General features: G+C 42.1%; 1 non-coding gene across 1 annotated transcript; it reads right to left on the reverse strand.

The window, feature by feature from the left end:
- Window positions 1-18,336: 18,336 nt before the first annotated feature.
- On the reverse strand, window positions 18,337-18,412 carry LOC128643281 (small nucleolar RNA SNORD36). The gene has a single exon (XR_008399800.1). It is a non-coding gene; the product is annotated as a small nucleolar RNA SNORD36 (small nucleolar RNA).
- Window positions 18,413-19,950: the final 1,538 nt, after the last annotated feature.

Genomic DNA, 19,950 nt, shown 5'->3' on the forward strand with positions numbered 1-19,950 from the left:
CTAAACCGCCGCTCCCGGAGCCCACCGCAACTATAATAAATGTATTAACCCCTAAACCGCCGCTCCCTGAACCCGCCGCAACCTATATTAAATGTATTAACCCCTATCCTGCCCCCCCTACACCGTCGCCACCTATAATAAATTTATTAACCCCTATCCTGCCCCCCACTACGCCGCCGCCACTGTAATAAAATTATTAACCCCTAAACCTAAGTCTAACCCTAACCCTAACGCCCCCCTAACTTAAATAATTAATTAAATAAATCTAAATAAATTAACTCTTATTAACTAAATGAATCCTATTTAAAACTAAATACTTACCTTTAAAATAAACCCTAATATAGCTACAATATAATTAATAATTATATTATAGCTATCTTAGGATTTATATTTATTTGACAGGTAACTTTCAATTTATTTTAACCATGTACAATAACTATTAAATAGTTATTAACTATTTAATAGCTTACCTAGCTAAAATAAAGAGAAATGTACCTGTGAAATAAATCCTAACCTAAGTTACAATTACACCTAACACTACACTATACTTTAATAAATTATTCCTATTTAAAAATAAATACTTACCTGTAAAATAAACCCTAAGAAAGCTACAATGTAATTAATAATTATATTATAGCTATCTTAGGATTTATATTTATTTTACAGGTAACTTTGTATTTATTTTAGCTAGTTAGAATAGTTATTAAATAGTTATTAACTATTTAATAACTACCTAGCTAAAAGAAATACAAAATTACCTGTAAAATAAATCCTAACCTAAGTTACAATTAAACCTAATACTACACTATCATTAAATTAACTAAATAAACTACCTACAAATAACTACAATTAAATACAATTACATAAACTAACTAAAGTACAAAAAATAAAAAAAGCTAAGTTACAAAAAATAAAAAATTAAGTTACAAACATGTTAAAAATATTACAACAATTTTAAGCTACTTACACCTAATCTAAGCCCCCTAATAAAATAACAAACCCCCCAAAATAAGAAAAATCTCTACCCTATTCTAAATTAAATAAATTTCAAAGCTCTTTTACCTTACCAGCCCTTAAAAGGGCCATTTGTGGGGGCATGCCCCAAAAAGTTCAGCTCTTTTGCCTGTAAAAGAAAAATACAACCCCCCCAACATTAAAACCCACCACCCACATACCCCAAATCTAACCCAAACCCCCCTTACAAAAACCTAACACTAATCCCCTGAAGATCATCCTACCTTGAGTCGTCTTCACTCAGCCGAGCCACCGATGGAACTGAAGAGGACATCCGGAGCGGAAGAAGTTAATCCTCCAAGCGGCGCTGAAGAAATCTTCCATCCGATGAAGTCATCATCCAGGCGGCGCTGAAGAAGTCTTTGATCCGGCCGATGTCATCTTCCAAGAGGCGCTGAAGATGTCTTCTATCCGGGTGAAGTCATCTTCCAAGCCGGGTCTTGAATCTTCCTTCCGCCGACGCGGAACCACCTTCTTCACCGACGGACTACGACGAATGACGGCTCCTTTAAGGGACGTCATCCAAGATGGCGTCCCCTCAATTCCGATTGGCTGATAGGATTCTATCAGCCAATCGGAATTAAGGTAGGAAAATCTGATTGGCTGATGGAATCAGCCAATCAGATTCAAGTTCAATCCGATTGGCTGATCCAATCAGCCAATCAGATTGAGCTCGCATTCTATTGGCTGATCGGAACAGCCAATAGAATGCGAGCTCAATCTGATTGGCTGATTCCATCAGCCAATCAGATTTTTCCTACCTTAATTCCGATTGGCTGATAGAATCCTATCAGCCAATCGGAATTGAGGGGACGCCATCTTGGATGACGTCCCTTAAAGGAGCCGTCATTCGTCGTAGTCCGTCGGTGAAGAAGGTGGTTCCGCGTCGGCGGAAGGAAGATTCAAGACCCGGCTTGGAAGATGACTTCACCCGGATAGAAGACATCTTCAGCGCCTCTTGGAAGATGACATCGGCCGGATCAAAGACTTCTTCAGCGCCGCCTGGATGATGACTTCATCGGATGGAAGATTTCTTCAGCGCCGCTTGGAGGATTAACTTCTTCCGCTCCGGATGTCCTCTTCAGTTCCATCGGTGGCTCGGCTGAGTGAAGACGACTCAAGGTAGGATGATCTTCAGGGGATTAGTGTTAGGTTTTTGTAAGGGGGGTTTGGGTTAGATTAGGGGTATGTGGGTGGTGGGTTTTAATGTTGGGGGGGGTTGTATTTTTCTTTTACAGGCAAAAGAGCTGAACTTTTTGGGGCATGCCCCCACAAATGGCCCTTTTAAGGGCTGGTAAGGTAAAAGAGCTTTGAAATTTATTTAATTTAGAATAGGGTAGGGATTTTTCTTATTTTGGGGGGTTTGTTATTTTATTAGGGGGCTTAGATTAGGTGTAAGTAGCTTAAAATTGTTGTAATATTTTTAACATGTTTGTAACTTAATTTTTTATTTTTTGTAACTTAGCTTTTTTTATTTTTTGTACTTTAGTTAGTTATGTAATTGTATTTAATTGTAGTTATTTGTAGGTAGTTTATTTAGTTAATTTAATGATAGTGTAGTATTAGGTTTAATTGTAACTTAGGTTAGGATTTATTTTACAGGTAATTTTGTATTTCTTTTAGCTAGGTAGTTATTAAATAGTTAATAACTATTTAATAACTATTCTAACTAGCTAAAATAAATACAAAGTTACCTGTAAAATAAATATAAATCCTAAGGCCTAGATTTGGAGTTCGGCGGTAGCCGTCAAAACCAGCGTTAGAGGCTCCTAACGCTGGTTTTGGGCGCCCGCTGGTATTTGGAGTCAGTGATTAAAGGGTCTAACGCTCACTTTTCAGCCGCGACTTTTCCATACCGCAGATCCCCCTACGCCATTTGCGTAGCCTATATTTTCAATGGGATCTTTCTAACGCTGGTATTTAGAGTCGTTTCTGAAGTGAGCGTTAGAGCTCTAACAACAAGATTCCAGCCGCCTGAAAATAGCAGGAGTTAAGAGCTTTCTGGCTAACGCCGGTTCATAAAGCTCTTAACTACTGTACCCTAAAGTACACTAACACCCATAAACTACCTATGTACCCCTAAACCGAGCTCCCCCCCACACCGCCGCCACTCGATTAAAATTTTTAACCCCTAATCTGCCGACCGCCACCTACGTTATATTTATGTACCCCTAATCTGCTGCCCCTAACCCCGCCGACCCCTGTATTACATTTATTAACCCCTAACTTGCCCCCCACAACGTCGCCGCCAGCTACTTAAAATAATTAACCCCTAATCTTCCGACCGCAAATCGCCGGCACCTACGTTATCCCTATGTACCCCTAATCTGCTGCCCCTAACATCGCCGACCCCTATATTATATTTATTAACCCCTAATCTGCCCCCCTCAACGTCGCCGACACCTGCCTACACTTATTAACCCCTAATCTGCCGAGCGGACCTGAGCGCTACTATAATAAATGTATTAACCCCTAATCCGCCTCACTAACCCTATCATAAATAGTATTAACCCCTAATCTGCCCTCCCTAACATCGCCGACACCTAACTTCAATTATTAACCCCTAATCTGCCGACCGGAGCTCACCGCTATTCTAATAAATGGATTAACCCCTAAAGCTAAGTCTAACCCTAACACTAACACCCCCCTAAGTTAAATATAATTTACATCTAACGAAATTAATTAACTCTTATTAAATAACTTATTCCTATTTAAAGCTAAATACTTACCTGTAAAATAAATCCTAATATAGCTACAATATAAATTATAATTATATTATAGCTATTTTAGGATTAATATTTATTTTACAGGCAACTTTGTAATTATTTTAACCAGGTACAATAGCTATTAAATAGTTAAGAACTATTTAATAGTTACCTAGTTAAAATAATAACAAATTTACCTGTAAAATAAATCCTAACCTAAGATATAATTAAACCTAACACTACCCTATCAATAAAATAATTAAATAAACTACCTACAATTACCTACAATTAACCTAACACTACACTATCAATAAATTAATTAAACACAATTCCTACAAATAAATACAATTAAATAAACTAGCTAAAGTACAAAAAATAAAAAAGAACTAAGTTACAGAAAATAAAAAAATATTTACAAACATAAGAAAAATATTACAACAATTTTAAACTAATTACACCTACTCTAAGCCCCCTAATAAAATAACAAAGCCCCCCAAAATAAAAAATTCCCTACCCTATTCTAAATTAAAAAAGTTACAAGCTCTTTTACCTTACCAGCCCTGAACAGGGCCCTTTGCGGGGCATGCCCCAAGAATTTCAGCTCTTTTGCCTGTAAAAAAAAACATACAATACCCCCCCCCAACATTACAACCCACCACCCACATACCCCTAATCTAACCCAAACCCCCCTTAAATAAACCTAACACTAAGCCCCTGAAGATCTTCCTACCTTGTCTTCACCATCCAGGTATCACCGATCCGTCCTGGCTCCAAGATCTTCATCCAACCCAAGCGGGGGTTGGCGATCCATAATCCGGTCCAGAAGAGGCTCCAAAGTCTTCCTCCTATCCGGCAAGAAGAGGACATCCGGACCGGTAAACATCTTCTCCAAGCGGCATCTTCGATCTTCTTCCATCCGGAGCGAAGCGGCAGGATCCTGAAGACATCCAGCGCGGAACATCCATCCGGACCGACAACTGAACGACGAATGACTGTTCCTTTAAGGGACGTCATCCAAGATGGCGTCCCTCGAATTCCGATTGGCTGATAGGATTCTATCAGCCAATCGGAATTAAGGTAGGAATTTTCTGATTGGCTGATGGAATCAGCCAATCAGAATCAAGTTCAATCCGATTGGCTGATCCAATCAGCCAATCAGATTGAGCTCGCATTCTATTGGCTGTTCCGATCAGCCAATAGAATGCGAGCTCAATCTGATTGGCTGATTGGATCGGCCAATCGGATTGAACTAGATTCTGATTGGCTGATTCCATCAGCCAATCAGAAAATTCCTACCTTAATTCCGATTGGCTGATAGAATCCTATCAGCCAATCGGAATTCGAGGGACGCCATCTTGGATGACGTCCCTTAAAGGAACAGTCATTCGTCGTTCAGTCGTCGGTCCGGATGGATGTTCCGCGCTGGAGGTCTTCAGGATCCTGCCGCTTCGCTCCGGATGGAAGAAGATTGAAGATGCCGCTTGGAGAAGATGTTTGCCGGTCCGGATGTCCTCTTCTTGCCGGATAGGAGGAAGACTTTGGAGCCTCTTCTGGACCGGAGTATGGATCGCCAACCCCCGCTTGGGTTGGATGAAGATCTTGGAGCCAGGACGGATCGGTGATACCTGGATGGTGAAGACAAGGTAGGAAGATCTTCAGGGGCTTAGTGTTAGGTTTATTTAAGGGGGGTTTGGGTTAGATTAGGGGTATGTGGGTGGTGGGTTGTAATGTTGGGGGGGGGTATTGTATGTTTTTTTTTACAGGCAAAAGAGCTGAAATTCTTGGGGCATGCCCCGCAAAGGGCCCTGTTCAGGGCTGGTAAGGTAAAAGAGCTTGTAACTTTTTTAATTTAGAATAGGGTAGGGAATTTTTTATTTTGGGGGGCTTTGTTATTTTATTAGGGGGCTTAGAGTAGGTGTAATTAGTTTAAAATTGTTGTAATATTTTTCTTATGTTTGTAAATATTTTTTTATTTTCTGTAACTTAGTTCTTTTTTATTTTTTGTACTTTAGCTAGTTTATTTAATTTTATTTATTTGTAGGAATTGTGTTTAATTAATTTATTGATAGTGTAGTGTTAGGTTAATTGTAGGTAATTGTAGGTAGTTTATTTAATTATTTTATTGATAGGGTAGTGTTAGGTTTAATTATAACTTAGGTTAGGATTTATTTTACAGGTAAATTTGTTATTATTTTAACTAGGTAACTATTAAATAGTTCTTAACTATTTAATAGCTATTGTACCTGGTTAAAATAATTACAAAGTTGCCTGTAAAATAAATATTAATCCTAAAATAGCTATAATATAATTATAATTTATATTGTAGCTATATTAGGATTTATTTTACAGGTAAGTATTTAGCTTTAAATAGGAATAAGTTATTTAATAAGAGTTAATTTATTTCGTTAGATAAATATTATATTTAACTTAGGGGGGTGTTAGTGTTAGGGTTAGACTTAGCTTTAGGGGTTAATCCATTTATTAGAATAGCGGTGAGCTCCGATCGGAAGATTAGGGGTTAATAATTGAAGTTAGGTGTCGGCGATGTTAGGGAGGGCAGATTAGGGGTTAATACTATTTATGATAGGGTTAGTGAGGCGGATTAGGGGTTAATAACTTTATTATAGTAGCGCTCAGGTCCGCTCGGCAGATTAGGGGTTAATAAGTGTAGGCAGGTGTCGGCGACGTTGTGGGGGGCAGGTTAGGGGTTAATAAATATAATATAGGGGTCGGCGGTGTTAGGGGTAGCAGATTAGGGGTACATAGGGATAACGTAGGTGGCGGCGGTTTACGGAGCGGCAGATTAGGGGTTTAAAAAAATATGCAGGGGTCAGCGATAGCGGGGGCGGCAGATTAGGGGTTAATAAGTGTAAGGCTAGGGGTGTTTAGACTCGGGGTACATGTTAGAGTGTTAGGTGCAGACGTAGGAAGTGTTTCCCCATAGGAAACAATGGGGCTGCGTTAGGAGCTGAACGCTGCTTTTTTGCAGGTGTTAGGTTTTTTTTCAGCTCAAACAGCCCCATTGTTTCCTATGGGGGAATCGTGCACGAGCACGTTTTTGAGGCCGGCCGCGTCCGTAAGCAACTCTGGTATCGAGAGTTGCATTTGCGGTAAAAATGCTCTACGCTCCTTTTTTGGAGCCTAACGCAGCATTTGTTTGAACTCTCGATACCAGAGTTAAATTTATGGTGCGGCCAGAAAAAAGCCCGCGGAGCGTTAACAGCCCTTTTACCGCCGAACTCCAAATCTAGGCCTAAGATAGCTATAATATAATTATTAATTACATTGTAGCTATCTTAGGGTTTATTTTACAGGTAAGTATTTATTTTTAAATAGGAATAATTTATTAAAGTATAGTGTAGTGTTAGGTGTAATTGTAACTTAGGTTAGGATTTATTTCACAGGTACATTTCTCTTTATTTTAGCTAGGTAAGCTATTAAATAGTTAATAACTATTTAATAGTTATTGTACATGGTTAAAATAACTTGAAAGTTACCTGTCAAATAAATATAAATCCTAAGATAGCTAGAATATAATTCTTATTTATATTGTAGCTATATTAGGGTTTATTTTAAAGGTAAGTATTTAGTTTTAAATAGGATTCATTTAGTTAATAAGAGTTAATTTATTTAGATTTATTTAATTAATATTTAAGTTAGGGGGGCGTTAGGGTTAGACTTAGGTTTAGGGGTTAATAATTTTATTACAGTGGCGGCGGCGTAGTGGGGGGCAGGATAGGGGTTAATAAATTTATTATAGGTGGCGACGGTGTAGGGGGGGCAGGATAGGGGTTAATAGGTTTAATATAGGTTGCGGCGGGTTCATGGAGCGGCGGTTTAGGGGTTAAACTATTTATTTAGTTGCGGAGAGGTGCGGGATCAGCAGGATAGGGGTTAATAATTTTATAATAGAGGGCGACGGTGTAGGGGGGGCAGGATAGGGGTTACTAGGTATACTGTAGGTGGCAGCGGTGTCCGGGAGCGGCGGTTTAGGTTTTAATACATTTATAAGAGTTGCGGCGGGGTCTAGGAGCGGCGGTTTAGGGGTTAATACATTTATAAGAGTTGCGGCGGGGTCTAGGAGCGGCGGTTTAGGGGTTAGTAACTTTATTTAGTTGCGGGGGGCTCCGGGGGCGCCGGTATAGGGGGTAGAACAGTGTAGTTTAGTGTGAGTGCTTAGTGACAGGCTAGCAATAAAGCTGGGAAAAAGCCGAAGGGCAGCGAGATCGGATGAGTGATAACTGTCACAGTCCGCTGCTCATCGCCCCGCGGCTTTTTGACAGCTTTATTTGATAACTTAGGCGAACGTATTCAAGGTCCGCGGCGGCGAAGGTAGGCGAGCTTAGGCGGACGTATTGGGCCGGCGAAGCCAGAAAAGTAGACGGCTTGATAACTAGCCCCCGTTGTGTTCACCGGACTGTGAACTCCTTCAGAGTTAAGTAAGTTGCTTCTTTCAAACTATTCTGGAATCTATTTAAAGCTACAACTGAAATATAGACTGCATGTTTCATTTAAACTGAAGCAATTGATTTGAATCCACTTCAGCACGCTACTACCATTACAGTCTGTTTGCTAAACCCTTCCTATTAGAAAGTATTGCATTCCATTTGTTACTCTTCCTGCTTGCTAATTACTAACCTGCTAAATAGACTGCAATTAATACCTATCTAACACTGCTGTATCTGAAGCTTGCTTTAACTAAAGAATACCAGTTGAATTCGCAACTGTCTGTTAAAATAACAGTACAGTGTAAACCTAAGTAAAATCTTATCTAAGAAATACACTAATTCAAAGGCACTTCTAATAGAGCTCACTTAAAAGATTGGTGTGACAAATCAAATATATTAGACTAAGATTTTCTCCACTCTAGCTACACCATAAACCTAAGAAATATTAGGTTTATTACACTATAGGTAGTTAAGATTGCACCACAGAAAATTTTAACAAGTAATCCCTTAATGTCCAAACCAGATCGAAAATAGGCCTAGATCCGGAAAAAGACCCCTCAGCACCTTGCCACAGCCCTGCTGTGGCCCTACCTGCCCTTAGGGATTGAAAATGTCGGGTAAAAGCTTTGATTTGGCCCAAAAAATACACCAGGGCCCTCAGAAGAGCTTGCTGACAAACTGACTGCGCATCTGAGGCGCGGAAATAGGCCCCGCCGATCTCACTCAATGTTTCCTCAGCCTTAAAGAACCGCACCAGAGCGGTTGTAACTAGCCATGTGGGTTCCAAGACCCGAAAGTTAAGCCATGTGTGCCTTAATAAAGTTGCCCAAAACGTTTATTGCCCACAAAAACGTTAAAGCACTCCCATCCAAAAAAAGTTTGCTCACAAACATTTGTCATTCAGTGTCAACCATATATGTATTTGGCCCCATATGCAAGCTAAGTAATGCCCTTCTTTTAGCTCTAGGATTACTGCTTACCCTTACCCTCCTGGGTATAATGTCAGCTTTCTGAAATACACAGTCTCTTCAGAAAAAATATGACTGAACATACCTCATTGCTGCATAGCATGAAACCGTTCATCACACTGAAGCTTCCTGTACTCCTCAGCCTCTGTGGGAACAGCAATGGACCTTAGTTACAAATGCTAAGATCATCCTCCAGGCAGCAGTCTTCATCCATCTGCTGCCTGAGAGTAAATAGTACAAACCGGTACCATTTAAAAATAAACTCTTGATTGAAGAAATTAAAAACTAATATTTTATCACCTCTTTCACTTTACCCTTCCTAGTACTTAGAGTAGGCAAAGAGAATGACTGGGGGTGGAGCTAAGGGAGGAGCTATATAGACAGCTCTGCTGTGGTGCTCTTTGCCACTTCCTGTAGTGAAGGATAATATCCCACAAGTAAAGGATGAATCTGTGGACTCATGTTACCTATATAGAAGAAATTGATAATAGGAGTAAATTAGAAAGTGGCTTAAAATTGCAAGCTCTATCTGAATCACGAAAGAAAAAATTTGGGTTCAGTGTCCCTTTAACTGCAGAGGCCTGAGATGGAAACACGCAAAAGGGATGATGTCCATTGCCGCAACCATCAGCCCGATTAACTCCATACACTGAGCCACTGACGGCCGTGGAGTGGACTGAAGGACTAGACGAGTATTGATAATCTGATTTCCTGTCTATCAGAAAAATCTTCATGGACAAGGAGTCTATTATGTTTTCCAAGAAAGTGACTCGTGTCTGAAACTAGGAAACTCTTTGCCAAATTTACCTTCCACCCGTGAACTCTCAGGAAACACTATGTCGGTGTGGGATCATGCTTGCTGAAAAGATGGGGCCTGGACTAGAATGTCGTCCAGATAAGGCACCACCCCAAAGCCCCGTGACCGAAGGACAGACAACAGAAACCCTAGAACCTTTGTGAAGATTCTGGGAGCCGTGGCCAGGCCGAAAGGAAGAGCCACAAACTAGAAGTGTTTGTCTAGGAAGGCAAACCTTAGGAACTTGTGATGATCCCTGTGAATAGGGACATGTAGGTATGCGTTCTTTAAATCCACAGTTGTCATGAAGTGACCCTCCTGGATTAAGGGAAGAATGAAACTAATAGTTTCCATCTTGAAGGAAGGAATCCTGAGAAATGTGTTTAGACTCTTTAGGTATAAAATTGGTCTGATTGGAATAAAAACCCTGACCTTGGTCCTGGACTGGAACAGGAACAATCACTCCCAAGGTGGAGAGGTCTTTAACACAATGTAAGAACGCCTCTCCTTTTGTCTGGTCTGCAGATAATCTTGAAAGTAGAAACCTGCCTCTGGGAGGAAAACTTTTGAACTCCAAATTTGTATCCCTGAGACGCGATTTCTATCGCCCAGGGAACCTGAACGTCCCGAACCCAAGCCTGAACGAATGAGGAAAGTCTGCCCCCTACTAGATCTGGTCCCGGATCGGGGGCAAGCCCTTCATGCTGTTTTGGATTCAATAGCCGGCTTCTTGGATTGTTTACCCTTGTCCCAAGACTGGTTGGGTCTCCAAGTAGGCTTATATTGTTCCTGCTTAGAGGAGGAAGAATTTCCCTTGAAATTTCTTAAGGAACGAACATTACTCTGTCGTCCCTTTTGTTTGTTTCTCTTATCCTGAGTGAGTAGATGACCCTTACCTCCCATGATATCAGAAATAATTTCTGACAGGCCAGGTCCAAACACGGTCTTTTACTTGTAAGGAATCGCTAAAAGCTTAGACTTATATGACACGTCCGCAGACCAAGGTTTTAACCATAAGGCTCTGCGGGCTAGGACAGAGAAACCCGAGCTCTTAGCTCCAAGTTTGATAATTTGAAGTGAAGCATCCGTAATAAAAGCATTAGCTAGCTGCAGAGCCTTTATCCTGTCTTGGATCTCCTCCAAGGAAGTCTGTCCTGAGAGACTCAGAGCATCAAACCAATATGCTGCCGCACTAGTGACGCTAGTAATGCACGCAGCAGGCTGCAATAGCAGACCGTGGTGAACAAAGCTTAAGCAAACCCTCTAAATTCTTGTCCATAGGATCTTTGAAAGCAAAACTATCCTCTATGGGAATAGTAGTTCTCTTGGCTAAGGTGGAAACAGCTCCTTCCACCTTAGGAACCGTTTGCTAAGACTCCTTGAAAGAGTCAGCTATGGGAAACATGTTCTTAAAAATAGGGGAGGGAGAAAAGGGAATGCCTGGTCTCTCCCACTCCTTAGTAACTATCCCTGAAGCTCGCTTTGGAACCGGAAATACGTCTGAGTAAGAAGGAACTTCGAAATATCTGTCTAATTTACTAGACTTTGCAGGGGCAACAACAACAGTGGAGTCAGTTGTCTAAAGTAACCAAAACCTCCCTGAGCAACAGGCGGAGGTGTTCTAGTTTAAATCTAAAAGTTACAACCTCCGAGTCCGTCAGAGGCAATGAACTTTCAGAGTCTGAAACTTCGCCTTCAAATGGAACCTCATTACCCTCCTCTTCAGGTCCTTGGGAGGGTACGTCCGAGATTGTCACAATTGCATCAGAAACCTCATTTACTGCATGTCTGGCTTTCCTCTTCCGTTTGCCCTGCAGCATCGGGAAGGCAAACAGTGCATCAGAAATTGTGGAAGATATGAGAGCAGTTATGTCTTTTAAGGTAACTCCAGCAGGCGTTAGAGCAGAAGTACAGGGCACTGCTTGAGCGGGCGATAACATTTGGGACGATTGGGGAGAAAACTGCATCTCAGTAGACTCTTGGGAAGCATCCGCTTTTGAAAAGTTTGGCTCAGGAAAAATCTTCCCTATAACTTAAAGGGACAGTCTACACCAGAATTTGTATTGTTTTAAAAGATAGATAATCCCTTTATTACCCATTCCCCAGTTTTGCATAACCAACACAGTTATATTTATATACTTTTTACCTCTGTGATTATCTTGTATCTAAGCCTCTGCAAACTGCCCCCTTATTTCAGTTCTTTTGACAGACTTGCAGTTTAGCCAATCAGTGCTGGCTCCCAGATAACTTCATGTGCACGAGCACAGTGTTATTTATATGAAAAACATGAACTAACACCCTCTAGTGGTGAAAAACTTAAAATGCATTCTGAAAAGGTGGCCTTCAAGGTCTAAGAAATTAGCATATGAACCTCCTAGGTTAAGCTTTCAACTAAGAATACTAAGAGAACAAAGCAAAATTGGTGATAAAAGTAAATTGGAAAATTGTTTAAAATTACATGCTCTATCTGAATCATGAAAGTTTATTTTGGACTAGACTGTCCCTTTAAAGGGACACTGAACTTAAATTTTTTCTTTTGCGATTCAGATAGAGCATGCAATTTTAAGCAACTTTCTAATTTACTTCTATTATCAATGTTTCTTTGTTCTCTTGCTATCTTTATTTGAAAAAGGCATAGAAGCTTTTTTTTCAGTACTCTGGACAGCACTTTTTTATTGGTGGATGAACTTATCCACCAATCAGCAAGAACAACCCAGGTTGTTCACCAAAAATGGGCCGGCATCTAAACTTAAATTTTTGCATTTCAAATAAAGATACCAAGAGAATGAAGAAAATTTAATAGGAGTAAATTAGAAAGTTGCTCTATCTGAATCACAAAATAAAAAATTTGTGTTCAGTGTCCTTTTAAGGCCCTCTCAATACAGGAGGGACAGAAAGGGATTGGTGGTTCCACATTTGCATTCAAACACATGGAGCAAGTAACACTTTGCAAGGCTCCTATGTCCATACTGATTCACAAAAGTATAAATATGCAAGAAAAACTTTAACAAAAGTTTTTTTAAAGTGAAACTTTTTATTGTGTGAGGAAAAAAAAAACGCCTACACCTCAGCAGCTATGCTGAGGTGCCTACCTGACTGCAAGAACTGGAGAATCTCTCTCCTTCTGGCCAGCAATCCAGACTCGATATGGGAAATAGATCAACAACCCTCCTAACCTAGAAACGCTTGCTCTATGTTAGAAAACATGTGTTTCTAGGCAGAGGGACTATCTGGCGTGTATCCGGTCTCAACTGTCTCCAGATAGAGGTGCAGAAGTAAAAAGCGTGCAATACTGAAGATCCGCCCATCGTGGGCGTGGCCAAGCGGAATAAGTCTCCTAGCGTTATATGTAGTTAAAATAACGCTTAACTCCCAGCCCTAGTGCCTGTACACACTGTCTGGTCCTCTCAGACCCTGAGAGCCTTTTGTCCCAAAGTGCTATGTTTGCCCTGCAACCATAAGCTTTTTATGTAATTAAGTGTAGTAAAAAGTGCTCCTTTTCCTCTAAGTGTCCCAGGAATAAATCAAGCACTTACCTCATATGGCTGCCTGACAGCAAAGGCAGTTCACCAGGTTTGAGGGGTCCTATCCCCCACATGGACCTGTAAAGAAACAAATTCCTCAGGTTTTCAGGGTTAGGGCAGCAATAATATGAGAGGCGCAGTGAGAATTATGTCCCACCAGTTTCCTTTGCTTTAAAGCCAACAAAGCTCTACTGTAGAGACTGATATGGACTACAGCTACACCCTAGGACAAAGCAGCACAATCTTGTACTACTTTAAAAATAATAAACTCTTGATTGAAGAATCTTTTTCTAACACCTCACTTTACCTCTTCCTATCACTAACATAAGCAAAGAGAATGACTGGGGTGGGAGGAGCTATTTAACAGCTCTGCTATGGTGCTCTTTGCCTCCTCCTGCTGACCAGGAGGTGAATATCCCATTAGTAATTAAGATGATCCGTGTACTCGTGTCATTAAATCCATGATCCAGAGAGAATACAATTCTCAACAACTGTCCAATTGAGTTCAATTATCTAATTTACTTAATCCTTTTGATATCCTTTGTTGAAAGCACATCTAGAAAGGCTCAGTAGCTGTCTTGTATGATTGGCTCACTCTTGAGCATTACTATTTCATCAAAGAATATCTAAAGAATGAAGCAAAATGGAAATTTTTTGGGTTTCCTGTCCTTAAAAGCAAGCTATTTAACACCCTTGATGCGCATGATTAGCTATGAGCAGCCTGCAGACACATGACAAGTCCTTGCTGTTTCAGCGATACCCCGCACTACTGGCTGGTGATTGTTGGTGGTCTAAGGGAGGCACTCCCCTGGCTTTATGGGAATGATTGTACCACGTACACATGTGGTGATGTCAGAGGGGCTGAACCAAGAAGCTGGATGGGAGTTTATTCAAACCCCTCAATCTAAGCTACCTTAGTCGCTACAAAGCTCCAAGACAACTCATTTAATAGTAAATCATCTGCTCCTTCATATAGCGGTTGTCCGAGCAGTAATAAAAAGGATTTGTTTTGGGGGAGGGGGCATTTGCTTGAAGAGGTTACGTTATACACAAAAAAAAACTGGTCTAGAGACCCCTAATAAAGTTTATTTTCTAGTAGAAAAGTCCCCCCCCAAAAATAGTTTCTGTGCTAAACAATGGTGCCTCACTATTATATACACTCAATAGCCAGTTTGGTCCCTATTTTACATGGATACCCTTGATTTAGGGGATTACAGTAAGAGTAGTAGTCACTGGTCAATTTAACAGTATTTACTTTAAGGGATATAAAACATGCAATTTTAACCAACTCTCTAATTTACTCCCATCAAATTTTCTTCATTCTCTTGGTATCTTTATTTGATAAAGCAGGAATGTAAGCTTAGGAGCCAGCCCATTTTTGGTTCAGGGCACTGGGTAACGCTTGCCAAATTGTGGCTACATGTAGATACCCAGGGTGCTGAACCAAAGATGGCCGGCACAATAGATACAAAGAGAACGAAAAATGAATAGTAGTAATTTAGAACGTTTCTTAAAATTGCTGCTCTATCTAAATCAAAGAAGAAAATTTGGGTTAAGTATCCTTTTTAAATCTATGCAAATTTACAGATTTTTTTTTCCCGTTTATGCCACAGCTATCTCACATGACAAATTCTAAATATGGTATATTGTGAACCTGCTGGGCCGGCTAAAAAAAAAAAAAAGGGCCACTAAGTTGTGTGGACGGTTGTGAAGCCTGTGAGTCCTACAACCCAGTTACAAGACCAGCCCTTGTTACAGAGGTAAACTGGTTGTTTATATGCAGTCATGTGGCCTGTGAGTCCCCTACAACCCAGTCACAAGACCTGCCCTTATTACAGGAGGTACACTGGTTATATGCAGTCGTGTGGCCTGTGAGTCCCCTACAACCCAGTTACAAGACCAGCCCTTGTTACAGGAGGTACACTGGTTGGTTATATGCAGTTGTGTGGCCTGCAAGTCCCCTACAACCCAGTTACAAGACCAGCCCTTGTTACAGGAGGTACACTGGTTGGTTTTATGTAGTCGTGTGGCCTGTGAGTCCTACAACCCAGTTACAAGACCAGCCCTTGTTACAGGAGGTACACTGGTTGGTTATATGCAGTTGTGTGGCCTGCAAGTCCCCTACAACCCAGTTACAAGACCAGCCCTTATTACAGAGGTACACAGGTTGGTTTTATGTAGTCGTGTGGCCTGCGAGTCCCCTACAACCCAGTTACAAGACCAGCCCTTGTTACAGGAGGTACACTGGTTGGTTATATGCAGTCGTGTGGCCTGTGAGTCCTACAACCCAGTTACAAGACCAGCCCTTGTTACAGGAGGTACACTGGTTGGTTATATGCAGCCGTGTGGCCTGTGAGTCCTACAACCCAGTTACAAGACCAGCCCTTGTTACAGGAGGTACACTGGTTGGTTATATGCAGCCGTGTGGCCTGCAAGTCCCCTACAACCCAGTTACAAGACCAGCCCTTATCACAGAGGTACACAGGTTGGTTTAATGTAGTCGTGTGGCCTGCAAGTCCCCTACAACCCAGTTACAAGACCAGCCCTTGTTACAGAGCTACACTGGTTGGTTATATGCAGTCGTGTGGGCCTGTGAGTCCCCTACAACCCAGTTACAAGACCAGCCCTTATTACAGAGTACACAGGTTGGTTGTATGAGTCGTGTGGCCTGCGAGTCCCCTACAACCCAGTCACAAGACCAGCCCTTGTTACAGAGCTACACTGGTTGGTTATATGCAGTCGTGTGGCCTGTGAGTCCCCTACAACCCAGTCACAAGACCAGCCCTTATTACAGGAGGTACACTGGTTATATGCAGTCGTGTGGCCTGTGAGTCCCCTACAACCCAGTTACAAGACCAGCCCTTGTTACAGGAGGTACACTGGTGGTTATATGCAGTTGTGTGGCCTGCAAGTCCCCTACAACCCAGTTACAAGACCAGCCCTTGTTACAGGAGGTACACTGGTTGGTTTTATTTAGTCGTGTGGCCTGTGAGTCCTACAACCCAGTCACAAGACCAGCCCTTATTACAGGAGGTACACTGGTTATATGCAGTCGTGTGGCCTGTGAGTCCCCTACAACCCAGTTACAAGACCAGCCCTTGTTACAGGAGGTACACTGGTTGGTTATATGCAGTTGTGTGGCCTGCAAGTCCCCTACAACCCAGTTACAAGACCAGCCCTTGTTACAGGAGGTACCACTGGTTGGTTATATGCAGTTGTGTGGCCTGCAAGTCCCCCTACAACCCAGTTACAAGACCAGCCCTTGTTACAGGAGGTACACTGGTTGGTTATATGCAGTTGTGTGGCCTGGCAAGTCCCCTGCAACCCAGTTACAAGACCAGCCCTTGTTACAGGAGGTACACTGGTTGGTTTTATGTAGTCGTGTGGCCTGTGAGTCCTACAACCCAGTCACAAGGACCAGCCCTTATTACAGGAGGTAAACTGGTTATATGCAGTCGTGTGGCCTGTGAGTCCCCTACAACCCAGTTACAAGACCAGCCCTTGTTACAGGAGGTACACTGGTTGGTTATATGCAGTTGTGTGGCTCTGCAAGTCCCCTACAACCCAGTTACAAGACCAGCCCTTGTTACAGGAGGTACACTGGTTGGTTATATGCAGTTGTGTGGCCTGCAAGTCCCCCTACAACCCAGTACAAGACCAGCCCTTGTTACAGGAGGTACACTGGTTGGTTATATGCAGTTGTGTGGCCTGTGAGTCCTACACCCAGTTACAAGACCAGCCCTTATTACAGGAGGTACACTGGTTGGTTATATGCAGTCGTGTGGCCTGTGAGTCCTACAACCCAGTTACAAGACCAGCCCTTGTTACAGGAGGTACACTGGTTGGTTATATGCAGCCGTGTGGCCTGTGAGTCCTACAACCCAGTTACAAGACCAGTCCTTGTTACAGGAGGTACACTGGTTGGTTACATGCAGTTGTGTGGCCTGCAAGTCCCCTACAACCCAGTTACAAGACCAGTCCTTATTACAGAGGTACACAGGTTGGTTTTATGTAGTCGTGTGGCCTGCGAGTCCCCTACAACCCAGTCACAAGACCAGCCCTTGTTACAGAACTACACTGGTTGGTTATATGCAGTCGAGTGGCCTGTGATATTCCCCTTCACCCCAAATATATAGGCAGCACAGAAGTCAGGACTTTTATATTTTTATTTATTATGTACAGAACACAGAGCACACGCTCAGTACAGTTAGCTCAGCTTGGTGGCCAGCTCTTTAGCTTTTGCTTTCCCCAGCTTGGCAATTCTTGCAACAGATTTGGGACCCAGGATACCACCATCCCAGTGACGACGGATCTAGAAGACAAGAGTCACATTAATCACAAGAAGCCTTCACACAATGACATTTACTATGCAACAGAACTGACAGCAGAAGGCAGCTGTATTAGTCGCCAAACAGCAGGGACTCTCCAATCCGAACACTGAAGGGGCATCCCAGCACAGACACCCTGAGTGTTGCTCATACAAGACCCAACTTAAAGCTCATCAGAAAAGAAAAAAACCCGAGGTGCTGTGGTATAGCCCGACAGTTCATGCTGTAAGGTCTTTATCCTGGCACTGCCTACAAGTGGAGTGCAAGTATACAGTGCTGCGCTAGCAGCCAAATCCATGAGCTGAGCAGTTTAACCATCCCCAACACACTATTGAGCACTGGACACAGGAAATATTTTATCTGTCTTACCCCACTCCCAAAACACACACTCACTTGTTAGCATCACCATCTCCACCTCATCTGTCGTAATTGGTCTTGACGGCTTCCACCAGCTTAGTGAGTGCGCCCTTTTCCTCCCTGTGGGAGGGACATCACAATTAGTATCTGATGAGACAATACCTAGATGCAGGACTTGCCACGCTGCTGAACCTTCACTGCTCAGGGTTAAAAAGCTCTGAGTGCCACACGGTCACATTCAGATTAAAAAAATTCTATGCTCATCACAGCTGAGAAGATCACAGGAGCACATTATCTCCCATTAAACAGATGCTCACAGGTTAATCTGTGTGAAGGCAACACTTGTGCACCAGACTCCTCAGTCTGGCCTTGCCCTTTACAATGCAGTAGGGGACACCCATCTTACGGCAGGGCGCAGGCAGGAACACAACCAGCTGTAATAAAAAGGGATGCATGTTACTCTTGTTTAATGATAGCATTAACCGTGTTAAGGGACATAAAACAAGTGGAATAGAAAAAAACTTAAATTATGCTTCATGATAATTTATTTTCTTCGGATGGAAAGAGTCCACAGCTGCATTCATTAAAGGGACAGAATACACTCATTTTCATATAACTGCATGTAATAGACACTACTATAAAGAATAAGATGCAGATACCGATATAAAAATCCAGTATAAAAACAAAACAAAACACTTGGAAGCTCAGTTTAGCTCTGTTGAAAAGGTAGCTGGAAAGCCCACTGCAAGTGGGAAATAAGACACTCCCCCCCCCCTCCTTTTGCATACGAAAAGACCCTTTACACAAACAGAAGAGCAAGCAGGAGAGGTAGCTGACGGTATTCAAATAAAACTTTATAAATCGTCTACAACATTTATGCAAAGAAAAAAAAAAAAAAAAAGAAGTGTATAATGTCCCTTTAATCTTGGGCATTTAGAACCTGGCCACCAGGAGGAGGCAAAGACACCCCAGCCAAAGGCTAAAATACTTCCCCCACTCCCCTCATCCCCCAGTCATTCCGCCGAGGAACAGTAGAACATACGTCAGGGTGAAAAGGTGCCAGAAGAACAAAAATAAGACGCCCCACAAAAAAAATATGGGCAGGGAACTGTGGACTCTCCATCTGAAGAAAAGAAAACTCAGGTTAGCATAATTTAAGTTTTTCTTCATAAATGGAAAGTCCACAGCTGCATTCATTACTTTTGTGAAAATACCAAGCTAGAGAGGTCACTGAAGGCCAAACGGGAGGGAACAAGAGGCGGCCCATTCTGAGGGCACCTGGCCTGAAAACCCTTACCCAACAAAAATCCTGCTTGTCCGAAGCCAAAAACAACTTTTGGGGGAAAAAAAAAAAAAAAAAAGAAAGGCCCAAGGACACTGACCCGCAGACAGTGCACAGCATTGCTAGAGACTGCAGGAGCTAGACTCGACTGAGTCAACAGCCTCCAAGAGACACCGTCCCCAGCAGTCAGTCTCCAAACAAACCCCTTACTAAAGAAAGGGAACAAACTACAGTAGTCTTCCACAAAGAAAGAAAAGGCACGGAGAAAACATGATTGTACTTGTAAAGAACAGCTAATCCCCCTTAAGGGACTCAAGGCTCTGCTCATTTTATCAACCTCGAAAGGAGGAAAGGTCGAGTAGACCTCGCCGGGGATCGAACTTGCAACCCTCGGTTTGCTACAGTGCATTTGTATGCTGAGCTAGCATAAGGAACTCCAGAGAGAAAAAATAAAAATGGCAAAAACCCAAGAAACCGGGTCAGGCTAACAGAGACCCAACCAGTCTCATAGAAACAAGGGGAAGGCAA

Source organism: Bombina bombina, chromosome 12 (genome assembly GCF_027579735.1).
Source record: "Bombina bombina isolate aBomBom1 chromosome 12, aBomBom1.pri, whole genome shotgun sequence".
Classification (NCBI taxonomy): Eukaryota; Metazoa; Chordata; class Amphibia; order Anura; family Bombinatoridae; genus Bombina; species Bombina bombina.